The sequence below is a fragment of the Phacochoerus africanus genome, chromosome 1 (genome assembly GCF_016906955.1).
Source record: "Phacochoerus africanus isolate WHEZ1 chromosome 1, ROS_Pafr_v1, whole genome shotgun sequence".
Lineage (NCBI taxonomy): Eukaryota > Metazoa > Chordata > Mammalia > Artiodactyla > Suidae > Phacochoerus > Phacochoerus africanus.
Window position 1 is genome coordinate 113,741,593 of NC_062544.1, and position 18,128 is coordinate 113,759,720.

An 18,128-nucleotide genomic window follows, 5' to 3' on the forward strand; every position below is an offset into this window, starting at 1 on the left:
TTTCTTTTTTTTTGTCTTTTCAGGGCCATACGCATGGCATATGGAGGTTCCCAGGCTAGAGGTCCAGTCAGAGCTGTAGCTGCCGGCGTACACCACAGCCATAGCAACACAGAATCCGATCCACATCTGCGATGTACACCACAGCTCATGGCAACGCCGGATCCTTAATCCACTGAGTGAGGCCAGGGATTGAACCCACAACCTCATGGTTCCTAGTCAGATTCATTTCTGCTGCACCATGACAGGAACTCCATGTTGGTTATTATTGAGTTAATATTACTGTAGTGGCTCGAGTCGCTGTCGAAGCATGGGTTTGATCCTCAGCCTGGTGCAGTGGTTTAAAGAATCCATCATTGCCACAGCTTTGGCATAGGTTGCAACCGTATCTTGGATTCAGTCCCTGGGCCAGACCCTTCCACATGCCACAGAGGCAGCCGTTTAAAAAAAAAAAAAAAAAAAAAAAAGTATATTGAGTTCACTGATAACCAGGATTACATTTTACAGGGCTTAAAGAGAAGAAGTAACTAAAGGTACAAAATTTTACAGTAAAACAAATAAACATCAGAAACCTTAGGTGACCAGTAAGCTTAGACTAAAAGGACTGGGTAAAACCTCCCTTTGAGGAATATATATTTGAGGAATATAAATGAGAATTACAAGTTTTAGAAAGAATTACTAATTTCTCTTTAAGAAAATATAGTATTTGGGGGAACATAGGGGATACAAACTGTGTCGCCTAGTCAGGGACCATAGGAAATTTGCCTGAATAATAGACAAATAGCATATCAATTTCTTCTATATATTAGTTTATTTATATTTACAAGCATGCAAAAGCATTTGTGTTCAATTGCCTTAACTATGCTCTGCACACAGTGATAGGTGTAAGATACTGAAATTACAGATGAATGACTTATTCCTTCCTTCAAGAATATTACCATCTAGGGAGTTCCCATTGTGGTGCAGAGGAAATGAATCCGACTAGGAACCATGAGGTTGCAGGTTCGATCCCTGGCCTCACTCAGTGGGTTAAGGATCCGCGTTGTCATGCGCAATGGTGTAGATTGCAGATGCGGCTCGGATCTGGCATTGTTATGACTGCGGTGCAGGCTGGCAGCTGTAGCTCCGATTGGACCCTAGCCTGGGAATCTCTATGTGATGCAGGTGCAGCCCTAAAAAGCAAAAAAAAAGAATATTACCATCTAGAATATTGGTTCCTAATTCCTTTAAGATTATGAAGGATCACATCAAATTTCTCCCAAGGATGATGCAAGTATGATTTTGCATATAAAATTTTACACTCAATTTTAAGGAATTGATGCTTGCCTCTGAAGCCCATACATGATCCCCATGTTTAGAAACTACTCTAGTGGGATCAAACAGACCACAAACAAGTAGTTGTCATATATGTGCTGCATGTCATAGTTAAGGTCTACACTGATGCTATTAGAGGGGGTGACTGATTTCCTAGGGCTGGGAAAAATCAGTGAAAGCTTTCAGAGCCTAGAGGGTTGAACAGTGATTCACCAGGAAGACAAGCAAAAAGGAAAGATATTTCAGAAAGGCACAGAGCATAGCGAAGTCATAATTCCAAAAAAACTGTAAGATATTTCGTAACTTTGGCATGTAAGTATGTGTTAGCAATTGGGAAATAAGGACAAGAAGAAGGGAAGAGCCAGATCATGAAGAACTTTGTAAGTCCCAGATTGATAGAACTGCTAGTCTGATAGAGCCATGGAATGGCATAATCAAATATTAGTTTTAAAATGCTGACTCTGGGGGGTGGGGGGGAAGCTGACTGTCATTATAGAGTATAAAATGCAGAAGACTGGAATCAGAAAGGAAAAAGACCACAGAAGTGATTTGGACAAGAAATAATGACTAGATAGCAATAGGAATGGAGAATAAATGCAACAGAGAATATAGATGTTATAAGTAAAAATCATGAACATGAAGGAAGAATGAAAGCCTGAAGCTGAGAACTCTCCTCAGAATGGTGGCTTCAAGGATATGATTTTTGGTAAGGACTTTGCATTTTATTTTAAGTGTGACAGAAGACCTGTAAAGGCATTTGAGCAGGGAAATTACATGATTTGGCTTCCATTTTAAAAGGGAGAACTCCAGCTGATGTGTGCAGAAGGACTGGCTTGGGGTAAGAATGGAAGCAGGGAATGATCATTCAAGCAAAAGATTGTGATTTCAGTATCTTGGGCTAGGTAGAGTTGAAACAGAGGAAGTGATAAGTTGTTGGATTCTGAATATGTGTTGGAGGTAGGTCCATTCAGGGTTGCTGGTAGAACAGTTATGTGTGTTTACAAAAAAAAAGAGAGAGAGAAAGGCAGAGAAGAATGACTACTGTGTCTTGACCTGCCTAACTTTGACCTGGTTAAAGGTAGAAAAGGAAACATTGTGGAAGAAGCAGGTTTGGAAATAGAGCAGTGGGGATCAATAGTTTTAACTTTTCTTTTCAAGGTTTAGATGCCTTTTAAACTTCCAAACTGAGATGTTGAAAGTCTGGATTTCAGAAGGGAAGTTCAGATATAACAATTTTGAATGTCGTCAGAATATATACAGTATTAAAAGGCGTTAGGTAAGATGAGCACTCCTTTCCACAAACTTGCATGCAGTGAAACCCAATGATCTGAAACCCAGTGAGACCCAGATCCTACATGGCACTTCAGGACAGCCAAGCATCAGTAGACATCGGAGAAAACCTCCCATGTGAACATTAGAGACTCAGAGATATACATAAAAAAGAAATTTTGAAAAAAGAACTCAGCGGAAGAAAATGGTGATTGCTATCTTTAAAAAGAAATGAGGAAATGTCCAGAAAGCAGAGTGGAACAATATAAGGAGCTCTAGAAAATTACAAATGCAATAACTGGAATAAACTTGGTATAAAGACTGAGACATCTAGGGAAAACTGGAACAAGGAAGTAGGGCAGGGGCTACCAGTATCAACCATCTGTTGGGAGCATCCACGGCTCCCAGTAGCCTGCTTTGCGTATGATCACAGCAGCTAAGGACCTCAACAACCCTGTGGACACTGCAGACCCCCTCAGCTTTTATCACTGGGGATCTCATCATGAACCTCAGCAGACTGATCCACAGAGGACCCCAGCATATTTTCCCAGTGAAGAAACCAAAGACCAGCACAGCCACCAGAGAACGCCTGCAGATTTTGCCATTTAGGTTTTCACCCCACAGGTATTTACATTCATAGATGCCAGCCACCTGCTCCTTCCATATCACTTGCCATAGCATGAAATATGCAACAAACAAAAGCCTTAGCCTCTGTGGTTGTGCACATGTTAAGACACCAGTCTATGCATGTGCTCACAAATAGCCCTTGCAGCTGTGCATCTCCACGCCACCAACCTGATACCCAACACTGGCCCTCATTGCCATGCATACACTTGCAGGGAGCCCATGTAGCTACAGGAGTAAACGCCAGTAGTCAGGGCCCCCACAGCTGCTTGTGGCCCAGATCTAGCCTTGACTTTTGTTGCTGGCCTTTAACCCTATGTCACCTAAAGCTAGTCCCTATAGCTGTGCACCTATACATGGCCAGCCCAACTCCTATCCCTGCCTCCACTACCACACATTGTACTCAGGGTTAGCCTCTACAACTTCATGAATGTGTGCTGACAGCCAGGACCCCTGCAGTTGCTAATGCATCAGCACTTGGCACCAGCCCTTGCTATTACTTGTATCTGCAGCTACCCCCTACCACTACACAGGCACCTGAAGCTGGACCCTGAAGCCACACCACTGGCTCTGGCCACCACTGATGCCTGCCATCGTCTCTAGCCACTGGATCGAGAAAACCACTGAGGACCCCAGCATACCTTGCAGCCATAGTAGACTCTCCACAGCTTTCTCCAGGGATCACATATTTGTTGATGTTGTGGACCCATGTAGCCTCAGCCAACGAGACATGTGCTCTGGGCCCCAGAGCTGCCAGTGCCCTGCCCTGGGTACCCTGCACCATTAGACCCAGAGTCACAGCTCTAGCATGCTCCTACCCCTAGATGAAGGTCTTTTCTTACAGGAGTCAATCCAACGCAAAGACTACAGGGATCACAAAGAATCAGGGAAACATGATACCACAAAAGGAACACAGTAAATTTTCAGTAACTGGCCCCAGAGAAATGGAGATACACAGATCACCTGACAAAGAATTCAAAATAATTGTTCTAAAGGTGCTCTGAGAAGTACAAGAGAACATCAATAAACAATTCAACACAATCAGAAAAACAATACAAGAACAAAACAAGAAATTCAACCAAAAAAAAATGGAAATGTAAAAAAGAACCAAACATAAATTTTGGAACTGAAAATACAGTGACTGAACTGAAGAATTCAGTAGAGAGCTTCAATATTAGACTAGACCAAGCAGGGAAAAAAAAAAAATCAATGAACTTAAAGACACATGAATCAATTAGAATTCCCTAGCGGCTCAGGGGGTTAAGGATCTGGCATTGTTACTGCTGTGGTTTGGGTTACTGTTGTGGCACAGGTTTGATCCCTGGCCCTGGAACTTCTGCATGTCATGGGCATGGCCAAAAAACCAAAAAGACAGATGAACCAAAATTGTCCAGTCAAAGGAGAAGAAAGTAAAAAAGATGAAGAAACCCTGTGGTATTTAAAGAATACTTTTGAGAGATGGATTCTACAAATTATTAGAGAACTGGGAAGAGAAGAGAAGAGAAGCAAAAGGGGCAGAAAGCTTTTTTGAAGCAATATTGCTTGAGAACTTACCAAATCTGGGGAGAGATTTGGACATCAAGTTCTTGAAGGTCATAGGTCCCCAAACAATTTCAACCCACAGAGATTTTCTCTGAGATATTATAATAAAACTATCAAACATTAAAAACAGAAAAGACAAATATCATATGATATATGTGGAATCTAAAAAAATGATACAAATGAACTTATAAAACTAAAGTAGACTCACAGACATAGAAAACAAACTTATGGTTACCAAAGGAGAAAAGAGGGGGATAAGGTAGAAGTTTGGAATTAGCAGATACACAGTACTATATATAAAATAAACAAGGACACACTATATAGCACAGGGAACTATATTTAACATCTTAGAATAACCTATAATGGAACAGAGTCTATACACACACACATATGTTATGTATGCATAACTAAATCACTTTGCTGTATACCTGAAACTAACACAACATTGTAAATCAAATACAATTTTTTAAAAAAAGAGAGAGAAAAAAATAATCAAAAACAGAGAATCTTGAAAGTGGTGAGAAAAAAGACATTTGTCACTTATTAGAAACCCTCATACAGTTATGATTAGATTTCCTAACACACTTTGCAGGCTAGGAGAAAGTGGGATGATACATTCAAAGGGCCAAAAGAAAAAAGCTACCAACCAAGAATACTTTACCCAGTAAAGTTGTCCTTAAGAAATGGAGGACATATGAAGGCTTTCCCTGGCAAACAAAAGCTGAAGCAATTCATCACTGCTGTATCTGCCATGTAAGAAATGCTGAAAGTTTCAGTTCTTCAAGCTGAAATGAAATGATGCTAATTATGGTATGAAAGCATATGAAGATATAAAACACCATGATAAAGTCTTTAGTCAAATTAAGAATTTAGAATGCCCCAGTACTGTAATGTGGTAGTATATAACTTGAGTATAAAGGTTAAAGGACAGAAAAATTTTAAATAATTATGGATATAATATAATGGATACACAATACAGAAAATGTAAATTGTGACATCAGAAATATAAAGTAGTGGAAATTGAGTGAAATGATAGAGATTTTATGTGGGATTGAAGTTAAGTTGTAATATCTATAGCTGTAAAATGTTTTTGTAAGTCTTGTATGACCAGGAAGCAAAATCCTGCAGTAGAAACATGCAAGATAAAGAAAAAGGAATCAAAGCACACCACTAAGGAAAGTCATCAGTTCACAAAGAAAGATAGCAAGAGAGGAGAAAAGGATCAAAAGAACTACGAAAAGAGCTAGAAAACAATTTTAAAAAATTTTTGGCTTCACCCACAGTATATGAAAGTTCCTAGGCCAGAGATGGAATCCAAGCCAGAACTATGACCTATGGCACAGCTGCAGAAATGCCAGATCCTTAACCCACTGCACCAGGCTGGGGATCGTACCGGCACTTCCACTGAGTTGAGCTGAATCATTAACCTATTGTGCCACAGCAGGAATTCCTAGAAAACAATTTTTAAAATAGCAATTTGTTGTTGTTGTTGTTTTTTAGGACCGCACCCCCAGCATATGGAAGTTCCCAGGCAGGGGTTGAATGTGAACTACAGCTGCTGTCCTGTACCACAGCCACAGCCACAGCCACAGCCACGTGGGATCTGAGCTTCATCTGCAACCTATACCACAGCTCATGGCAACACTGGATCCCCAACCCACTGAGCAAGGCCAGGAATCAAACCTGCATCCCCATAGATACTAGTTGGATTTGTTTCTGCTGTGCCACAACAGGAACTCCTAAAGTGCAATAGTAAATTATTACCTATCAATAATTACTTTAAATATAAGTGGATAAATTCTCAACCAAAAGACATGGGGTGGCTGAATGGATATTTTAAAAAGATCCAAGAATATTCTACTTAAAACAGACTTATTTTAGTTTTGAGGACTGGCTTCATTACTAATAGGCTGAAAGCAAAGGAATATAAGAAGATAATCTCAGATGGAAACAAATAGCAGTGGTGTCTATTTTTATATCACACAAAATAGATTTTAATAAAAAAAACTGTAGCAAGAAACAAAAGAGGTGATTTTATAATGATAGAGGAGTCAGTTCATAAAGAGTATATGATAACTATAAATATATACATACTCAACTTCAGAGCACCTAAGAATAGAGAGCAAATGTTAACAGAACTGAAGTGAGAAATAGACAACAATACAACAATATTAGATGTGCTCTATACCCCACTTTCAACAAGTGATAGATCTTTCAGACATAAAATCAATGAGGACGTATTGGACTTGAACTGTACCTAGTACCAAATGGACCTAACAGATATATTCAAAATATTCTGTCCAATAAAAGCAGAGTACACATTTGTCTCAAGAGTACCTGAAACAGTCTTCAGGATGGATTTATATATTAGGCCACAAAATAAGTCTTAACAAATATAAGAGGTTTGAAATCATAGGTAATATCTTTTCTGACTATAATGATTTGAAACTAGAAATCAATAACAGGAAGAAAAACTGGAAAATTTATAAATATGTGACAGTTAAGCAACATACGCCTGATCAACCAGTGGGTCAAGAAGTCAGGAGGGAAATTTTAAATATATATCCTGGGATTAGCAAAAATGGAAACACCACATACTAAAACTTAGGTATGGGAGTTCCTATTGTGGCTCAGTGAGTTTAAAATTCAGCATAGTGTCTGTGAGGTTGTGGGTTCAATCCCTGGCCTCAGCGAGTTAAGGACCTGGCATTGCCACAAGCCGTAGCATAGGTTGCAGATGCAACTCAGGTCTGGTGTTGCTGTGGCTGGGGCATAAGCCAGCAGCTGCAGCTTTGATTCAACTCCTCGCCCAGGAACTTCCATACGCCACAGGTGCAGCCCGTAAGTAAGTAAGTAAGTAAGTAAGTAAATAAATAAATAAATAAATAAAACTTAGGGATTCAGCAAAAGCAGAAGGAAAGTTTATAGTGATGAATGCCTACGTTAAGAATAAAGAAAGATGGGGAGTTCCATTTGTGGATCTGTGGTTAGCGAACCTGACTAGGATCCATGAGAATCTGTTTCAATCCCTGGCCTTGCTCAGTGGGTTAAGGATCTGGCGTTGCCATGAGCTGTGGTGTAGGTCTCAGCCTCGGCTCAGATCCTGAATTTCAGTGGCTGTGGTGTAGACTGGTAGCTATTGCTTCAATTCATCCCCTTGCCTGCGAACTTCCACATGCCACAGGGGTGGTCCTAAAAAGCAAAAAAGAAAAAAGAAAGATCTCAAATAACCGAACCTTATACTTCAAAGAACTAGGAAAAGAACAAACTTATCCCAAAGTTAGCAGAAGAGAGGAGATAACAAAGATCAGAATGAGAATAAATGAAATAATAGAAAAGCAGTAGAAAAGATCAGCGAAACTAAGTTTTTTTTTTTTTAAAAGATAAACTGGCAAACTTTTAGCTAGAATTAGTGAGAAAAAAAAGAAGACTCAGTTAAATAAATTATAAATGAAAGAAGGCACATTATAGATAATACAACACAAATACAAACGACCATAAGAGACTGCTATGAATAAATGTACACCAACAAATTGGACAACCTAGATAGAAACATGAAACCTACTAAGACTAAATTATGAAGAAATGGGAAAACTGAACAGACAGTAATGGGTAAATAGATTGAATCAGTAAATTAAAACTTCCCAACAAGGAAAAGCTCAGGACCACAAGGCTTCATTACTAAATTTTATCAAATGTTTTAGAAGAGTGAATGCTAAAAACAAAAACCATCATTACCCTGATACCAAAGCTAGATAAGGATACTACAGAAAAGAAGGCCAGTATCCCAGAGAAATATAGATACAGAAATTTTCAGTGAAATGCTAACAAACCAAATTCAACAGTAATCAAGTCAGATTTATTTCAAGGATGAAGGAATGGCTCAGCATCTGCAAATCAAAGTAATATGCCACATTGACAAAATAAAGAATAAAAATAATATGATTAATAATCTATAATGGAAAAGAGTCTGAAGAAGGCTTATGTATGTATGTATAATTGAATCACTTTGCTATATACCTGAAACTAACACAACATTGTAAATCAACTATACCTGAATTTTAAAATTATGTGATCATCTCAAATATGTGCAGAAAGAGCAACTGGCAAAATTTAAACATCTTTTTATGATAAAAACTTGTAATAAAGAGATCATAGAAGAAGAACACCTTATGAAGCCATATATGACCAGTGCACAGCTAACATCGTATTCAATGAAAGGTTGAAAACTTTTCTTCTAATATCAAAAACAAGACCAGAGTGCCCACTCCCACCATTCCTATTCAACATAGTACTAGAAGTTGTAACCAGAGCTACTAGGCAAGAAAAAGAAAGAAAATCCATTCAAATGAGAAAAAAAGAGGTAAACTGTCACTATTTGCAGATGCCGTGATCTTACATATGGAAAATCTATGTATAAGGCGATACCAAAAAACTGTTAGAATTCATAAATTCAGTAAAGTTTCAGAATATGAAATCAACATACATAAATCATTTGCAAAGATCAGAATACACTATCAACTACCTGAAAACAAAGCAAACAATCCCATTCACAATAGCATCAAATATAATAAAATACTTAGGAATTCTCATGTTAAGGATCCAGTGTTGTCACTGGAGCGGCTCAGGTCACTGCTGTGGTGCAGGTTTGATCCCTGGTCCAGGAATTTCTGCCTGCTGCGAGTGTGGCAAAAAAAGAGAAAATACTTAGAAATTTAACCAAGGAGTGAAAGGTATGTAGTGAGAACTATAAGACATTGGTGAAAGAAATTAAAGAAGACAAAAATAAATGGAAAATTCTCCCATGGTGAAGAATTGGAAGAATTAATATTGTTATAATAGCCATACTACTGAAAGTCATCTACAGATTCGGTGCAAAATTCCAGTGGGGTTTTCCACAGAAATAGCATGACCAATCCTAACATTTGTATGGAACCACATCAGACCCTGAATAGCAAAAGCAATCTTGAGAAAGAACAAAGTTTAGAGGCATCACACTTCCTAATTTCAAACTGTATTACACATTTGCAGTAACTTAAAACATCATGGTACTGGAATAAAATAGACTCATGGACCAGTAGAACAGAATCAAGATCCCAGAAATAAACCCACATATATATAGTCAAGTAGTATTTTAACAAGGGAGCCAATAATATTCAATGGGGAAAGAATGGTCTCTTTGATAAATGTTAGGAAAACTGGATATTCTTATGCGTAAGAATGAAATTGTACTCCTGTCTTACAGCACACTCAAAAATTAATTCCAAATGAATTAAGGACTTAAATGTTAGACCTGAAACCATAAATCTCATATAAGGAAACATATGAGAAAACCTGCTTGACCTTGGTGTTGGCAATGATCTTTTGGTATGAAATCAAGAACACAAAAACAAGAGCAGAAATTAGCAAGTGGGACTGTATCATAAAAAAAGCTTCTGTAAAGCAAAATATGCAATCAACAAAATGAAAATTCTGCCTGCAGAATAGGAGAAAATATTCACAAACTATATATTTTTTAAATATTAAATATGTATTTTAAATATATATTTTAAAAATATGTATGATATATGTAATATATAATATATATAATAAAGTTAATATCCAAAATACATAAGGAACTCTTAAAACTCAATAGCCAAAAAAAAAGTAATCTGGGTTTTTAAATGGGCAAAAGGATTTCCCACTTTAGTGCAATGGAATTTGCAATGTCTCTACGGCAACAGGATGCAGGTTTGATCTCTGAGCTGGCACAGTGGGTTAAAGGATCGTTGCCACAGCTGCAGTATAGGTTGCAACTGTAGTTGCATCTGACCCCTGGCCCAGAACATCCAAATGTCACAGGGTTGCCAAAATAAATTAATAGGCAAAAGATCTGACTTTTTTCTGGATAATACATATATACATAAAACGGTATTTGCTGTCACTAATTATCAAATGCAAATCAAAACCACAGTGAGGAGTTCCTGTTGTGGCTTAGCAGGTTAAGAACCTAACGTAGTGTCCATGAGGATGTGGGTTCAATCCCTGGCCTTGCTCAGTGGGTTAAGGATCTAGCATTGCCACATGCTGTGGCATAGGTCACAGATGTGGCTTGAATCCAGCATGACTATGGCTGTGGCATGGGCCAGCAGCTCCAGCTCTGATTTGACCCCTACCCCGGGAACTTCCATATGCCACAGCTATGGCCATAAAAAGAAAAAAAAACAAAAAACAAAAAACGCAATGAGATATTACCTCACACCTGTTAGGTATTACCTCACACTTATTTGTCTGTCATCAAATGAATGCTGTCAAGGATGTAGAGAAAAGAAAACTCTTGTGGTGGAAATGTAAATTTGTATAGCCACTATGAAAAACAGTATGAAGGTTCCTCAAAAAAAAAAAAAAAAAAGAACTAACATATGATTGAGCAAGCCCACTTCTGGGTATATATCCAAAGGAATTGAAATCAAGATCTCAGAGAGATAGTTGTGTTGCCAAAACTAAGCCTTGGTCCACCAGTGTCAAATGGAAACATGGAGACAGGGTTTGGGGTGAAGGAGAAAAAGATAACTTTTATTGCTTTGCCAGACAAAGGAGGCCACAGTAGGCTGATGCTTTAAAGACTGTGCCCCCCCCCCCCCCGGCCATTAGGAAGAACTTTGGGGAATTTTATAGTAAAAAGGAGAAAGATGAGATTCTGGATAAGAATCAGGGTTTAGGGTAAATATGCATTCTTCTTTCTTAGGGAGATTCTTAGTCATCAAAGCTCACATAAGGAGATCTCTGCATGATCATGACTGTGGTCTTCTGGATTATTGCCTAGAATAACAATACTTGCAAAAAGGACATTGATCAGGGATTAGAACAAACTAGCAAAGTTCCTAAAGAATATCATGTGCTAATAATCTTTAACCCAAAGGCAGTTGTGTTCAGGGTCCCTAATCTTTAGCTTATGGGGTGATTGTGTTTAGGGTGCAATTAAGCCAGGGAGGACAAGGAAGGACTCTAAGCTGTTCAATTTTAAAATAATCATATCTAAAAGAAACATAAGGAATATAACTTTTCTCTTAGGTGTATAAGATACCTACATCATTATGTGTATCCCTTGAGAGGGAGCCAGGACCCTGCCCCAAGTCTATACTATTGTTTCTTGACTGTTCCTCCCTTGTCTTTGCATTCCCTTCCTTCCGTGATCAGCAACTGTTTGAACCTGACCCCTGGAACTCAGGGAAGGCTATGAAGGCTGAAGTCAGCCCATTTCCTAAAAATAGGAAATGGGGGATACAGAAAGGCTTTTGTGCCCAGGAGCCCCTCAGGGTCCTGCTCTGTTACAGCTGTACTCCCATGTTAATTGAAGCATTATTCACAATAGCCAAGACCCAGAAACAACCTAAGTGTCCATTGATGGATAAATGGGTAAAGAAAATGTGTTGTGTGTTTGCATATGACGTGATATTATACCTAGACAATCCTAAAGACACTACCAGAAAACCGTTGAGTTCATCAATAAATCCTAAAGACACTACCATAAAACTGTTAAGAGTGAAGTTGTAGGACACAAAATTAATACACAGACATCGATTGCATTTCTGTATGCTTACAATGAAATATCAGAAAGAGAAATTAGGAAAACTATCCAATTTACCATCACATCAAAAGAATAAAATACATAGGAATAAACCCATCTAAAGAGACAGAAGGTCTGTATTTTGAAAACTATAAGTCGCTTGTGAAAGAAATCAAAGATGACACAAACAGATGAAGAGATATACCATGCTCTTGGATTGGGAGAATCAGTATTGGTGCTGGCACAAAAACAAACACAGATCAATGGAACAGGGTAGAAAGCCCAGAAGCACCTATGGTCACCTAATCTATGACAAAAGAGGCAAGAACATACAGTGGAGGAAAGATAGTCTCTTCAGTAAATAGTGTTGGGAAAACTGAACAGCTATATGTAAAAGAATGAAATTAGAATATTCTCTAACACCATACAAAAACATAAATTCAAAATGGACTAAAGGCCTAAATGTAAGGCCAGGTACTATACAACTCTTAGAGGAAAAAAATAGGCAGAGCCTTTTTAACTTAATCACAGTAACATTTTGTTTGATCCATCCCCTCGAATAATGAAAATAAAAACAAAAACCAATGGAACCTAATTAAATGCTAAGGTTTTTGAACAGCAAAGGAAACCATTAAACAATGAAAGGACAACCCACAGAATGGGAGAAAATCTTTGCAAAGAATGCAACTGACATAGGCCAGAATATACCAGCAACTGATACAACTCAACAACAATAAAAAAAAAAAAAAAATTGAAAAATGGACAGAAAACCTAAATAGACATTTCTCCAAAGAAAACATACAGATGGCCAGTAGGCACATGAAAAAAGGCTCAACATCACTAATTATCAGAGAAATTCAAATCAAAACTACAGTGAGGTACCTCCTCATACTTGTCAGAATGGCCATCATTAACAAGTCTACAAATGGCAGAGCTTCCATGCCTACCCACTTGCACCTCTCACAAGCATCATACCTTAATAAATCTATTTCTTGCCTATCAAAAAACAAAAACAAAAAACAAGTCTACAAATAACAAACTCTAGAGAGGATGTGAAGAAAAGGAAACCCTCCTTCACTGTTGGTGGGAATATAAATTTGTACAACCACTGTGTAAAATAGTATGGAGGTGCCTCAGAAAACTAAATACATAACTACCATATTATCCAGCAGTACTTCTGGCACATATCCTGGGCATATATCCAAAAAAAAACTATAATTCAAACAGATACACACTATACTAACAATGAAAGATCAGAAAGAGAAATTAGGGAAGCAATCCCGTTTACCATCGCATCCAAAAGTATAAAATACCTAGGAATAAACCTACCTAAAGAGACAAAAGACCTGTACTCTGAAAACTATAAGACACTGGTGAAACCAAAGATGACACAAGTAGATGGAAAGATATACCATGCTCGTGGATTGGAAGAGTCAGTATTATCAAAATGACTACACTACCCAAGGCAATCTACAGATTCAATGCAATCCCTATCAAATTACCAAGGACATTTTTCACAGAAGTCGAACAATATATTTTAAAGTTTGTTTGGAAGCGCAAAAGACCCAGAATAGGCAAAGACATCTTGAAAAAGAAAAATGGAGCTGGAGGAATCAGGCTCTCTGACTTCAGACTTTACTACAAAGCTGCAGTCATCAAATCCATATGGTACTGGCACAAAGATAGAAATATAGATGAGTGGAACAGGATGGAAAGCCCAGAATTAAACCCACACACCTAGTCAACTAATCTATGACAAAGGAGGCAAGAATATACAATGGAGAAAAGACAGAGCCTTCAATAAGTGGGGCTGGGAATACTGGACAGCCACATGGAAAAGAATGAAATTAGGGCATTCCCTAACACCATACACAAAAATAAACTCCAAATGGATTAAAGACCTAGATATAAGACCAGGCACTATAAAACTCTTAGAGGAGAACATAGGCCCAACACTCTCTGACATAAACAACAGCCACATCTTCTCAGATCCATCTCTTAGGGTAATGACAGTAAAAAAACAAAAAACAAAAAACAAAAAAACCCACACATGGGACCTAATTAAACTTAAAAATTTCTGCACAGCAAAGGAAACCCTAAACAACACAAAAAGACAACCCAAAGAATGGAAAATCTTTGCAAATGAATTGACTGACAAGGGAGTAATCACCAAAATTTACAAACACCTTCTGCAGCTCCGTACCAAAAAAACAAACAACCCCATCAAAAAATGGGCAGAAAGTCTAAACAGACAATTCCCCAAAGAATACATGCAGATGGCCAAAAAACACATGTAAGGATGTTCAACATCACTCATCATTAGAGAAATGCAAATCAAAACCACTATGAGGTACCACCTTACACCAGCCAGAATGGCCATCATCAAAAAGTCTATAAACAGTAAGTGTTGGAGAGGGTGTGGAGAAAAAGGAACCCTAGTACACTGTTGGTGGGATTGTAAATTGGTGCAACTGCAGTGGAAAACAGTATGGAGATTCCTCAGAAAACTAAAAAGAGAACTCTCATTTGATCCAGGAATCCCACTCCTGGGCATCTATTCAAAGAAAACCATGACTCGCAAAGACACATGTACCCTGATGTTCATTGCAGCACTATTTACAATAGCCAAGACATGGAAACAACCTAAATGTCCATCGACAGAGGACTAGATCAAGAAGAGGTGGTACATATACACAATGGAATATTACTCAGCCATTAAAAGGAATGAAATACCAGCATTTTTTGCAACATGGATGGACTTAGAAATTATCATGCTAAGTGAAGTTAGTCAGACAGTGAGACACCAACATCAAATGCTTTCACTGACATGTGGAATCTGAAAAAAAGGACAGACTGAACTTCTTTGCAGAACAGATACTGACTCACAGACTTTGAAAAACTTATGGTTTCCAAAGGAGACAGTTTGGGGGGTTGGGGGATGCGCTGGGGTTGTGGGGTAGAAATGCTATAAAATTGGATTGTGATGATCATTGTACAACTATAGATGTAATAAATTCATTCAGTAATTTTAAAAAAGACCCCAAAAAACCACAAAAAGATACATGCACCCCTATGTTCATTACAACACATTTGCAACAGCCAAATCTAACATATAGCAAATGAGCCTATCTACAGAAAATAAATTCATAGGTTTGGAGAACAGACTTGTGGTTGCTGAGGGGAAGGCGGGGGAAGTAGGATGAACTGGGAGTTTGGGGTTAGTAGATGCAAACTGTTGCCTTTGGAGTGGATAAGCAATGAGATCTTGCTGTATAGCACAGGAAGCTATATCCAGACACTTGGATATAGATGGAACATGATGGAGGATAATGTGAAAAAAAGAATGTATATATGTGTGTGTGTGTCTGTCTGCTCACTTTGCTGTATAGTAGAAATTGACAGAACATTGTAAATCAACTGTAATATAAAAAAATTAAAATATTTAAAAAAATTTTAAAAATCAGACCAAATAAAATAAAATATGGCACAAATGAATCTATCTGCAAAACAAACAAATGCAGGGACATAGAGAACAGTCTTGTGGCTCTCAAAGGGGTAGGGGGAGGGAGTAGGATGGACTGGGAATTTGGGGTTGGTACTTGCCAACTATTATATTTAGAATGGATAAGCAATGATGTGCTGCTATATAGAGCAGGGAACTGTATCCAGTCTCTTGGGATAGACCATGATGGAAGAGAAAAACATGAGAAAAAGAATGCATAGTGTTTGTATGACTGGGTCACTATGCTGTACAGCAGAAATCATTGCAACACTGTAAATCAGCTATACTCTAATTTTTAAAAAAAGAAATTAAGAAAATAAAATGATGAATTAAAAAAAGAATGAAAGTTGGCACAGAAATCTGATGTTTTGTTTTCTTTTTAACACAGAACCTAATGTATGATAGACCAAATAAATACATGATGAATGAATACATTCTCTCTCTCTCTCACTCTCTCTCTCACACACACACACACACACACACGAAAATGTGATGTGTATGTACTATGGAGTTACCATTCAGCCATAATAAAGAAGGAAATCCTGACATTTGAGACATGGATGAACCTTGAGAATATTATGTTAGGTGAAATAAGTCAGACAGAGAATGACAAATACTTTATGATCTCACATATGGAGTCTAAAAATGCTGAACTCAAACAGAGTAGATTGATGGTTGCCAGAGGCTGGGGAGTTGGGGAAATGAGATATTGGTCAAGGATACAAATTTCCAGTTATAAGAGCATTATATTCTGGGGACCTAGTGTATAGAATGGTGATTGTTGTTAATAATAAAGTATTACATACTTGAAAGTTATGAAAGGAGTAAATCTTGAGTTTTCTCACCATACTGATAACAAGAACAAAAAGGTGATTATGTTAGGTGAAGAATGTATCAACTAACCTTATTGTGGTATTCATTTTGTAATTTGTACATATATCTGATCATCACATTGTACACCTTAAATTTATACAATGTTATATGCCAAGTATATCTCAATAAAGCTTTAAAAAATTTTTCCCAGAACATAGATATGAGTATCCAGATTGAAAAAGCCCAACAAGTATTTATCACTCAGTGGTGACATTTCAGCTCGTGAAAGCTGAAAGCTTCCAGAGAGAAAAATAGATCATCTACTAAAGTATTTGTTGTAAGAATAGCATTTGTCTTCCTAATATCAATATTGAAAACTAGAAAATAATAAACAGTTGTCTTTAAAATTCTGAAAGAAAATAAAATTCATCTCAAATTCTATATTTACTCAACCACATTATCCATCAAGTAGGAAAGTAGACTACAGAGAATTTTGGTAACTCAGAATCTAAAATCAAATCAAGCATTTTTCTTTGATCTTTTTTCAGGAAATAACTGAGAAATAAATTGATTCCTTAAAATGAAGGAGTAAATGAAAAGACGCTGATTTGTACTGTCCAGGAAAGGAATTCTGACTCAGATGAGAGGGGCAGAGAATTATTAGGTTAACATCAGTGGAAAGGCTCAGGATGATAGTATGAAAGTCCTGGAGAGTGAAAGTCTAGGTTAAAGCTGAAGGGAAGCCAGGAGGGATATGCTACTGAAAGGTATTTTGTAGAGCTGTTGGAGGGTATAGGAAAAGACCTTATAATTCACATAAAACTGTATCTCCAATACAAAATCAGAAAGTAGTAGAAAGAAGGAAGTTTAAAGAAATACACTACTTGGCTCAGCAAACTATGTTTAAAAGTTATAACACTTTAGGAATTCTCTTGTGGTGCAGAGGGTTAGGAATCTGGTGTTGTTACTGCAGTGGCTCAGCTTGCTGCTGTGGCACAAGTTTGATATCTGGCCCAGGAATTTCCATATGCCAGGGGTGTAGCCAAAAAAAAAGTTACAGTACTATAAACAAGTTTTATTCAAACTTGTGAGCTATCAGGAAGATAGATGAAGGGAAATGGATATGAACAACTGCAGAAATCCTCAGATACCATAATAAGAAGCCAATAGATAAATCTCAAATTGGATTTTAAAAAGGAGCAGTATATATGTGATATTTCAAAATATTTGATAAATTCTAGGAAAAAATGGTAAAGACTTGAAATTATTTATCTCTGGGAAGAGGACAGGTGGAACAGAGGACTGATAATTTATTGCAATCCTTTATTTAGTGTTATATAACATTTAATTAATGTCTTTTATTAAAGCATAGTTGATTTACAATGTTGTGCCAATTGCTGCTGTACAGCAAAGTAACTCAGGCATACAAGTAATGTTTTTAGTAGATCAATGTTTATGCTTCTATTTCTGGATTTAAATCAGTTGATTAGATTATTTTCTAACAAGCTTCATCATCAT

General features: G+C 37.5%; 1 protein-coding gene across 5 annotated transcripts in view; it reads left to right on the forward strand.

The window, feature by feature from the left end:
- The window catches only part of DOCK3 (dedicator of cytokinesis 3), a 489,707-nt gene that overhangs the window by 278,513 nt on the left and 193,066 nt on the right, over nt 1-18,128 (forward strand). The gene's annotated exons all lie outside the window — the stretch shown is intronic.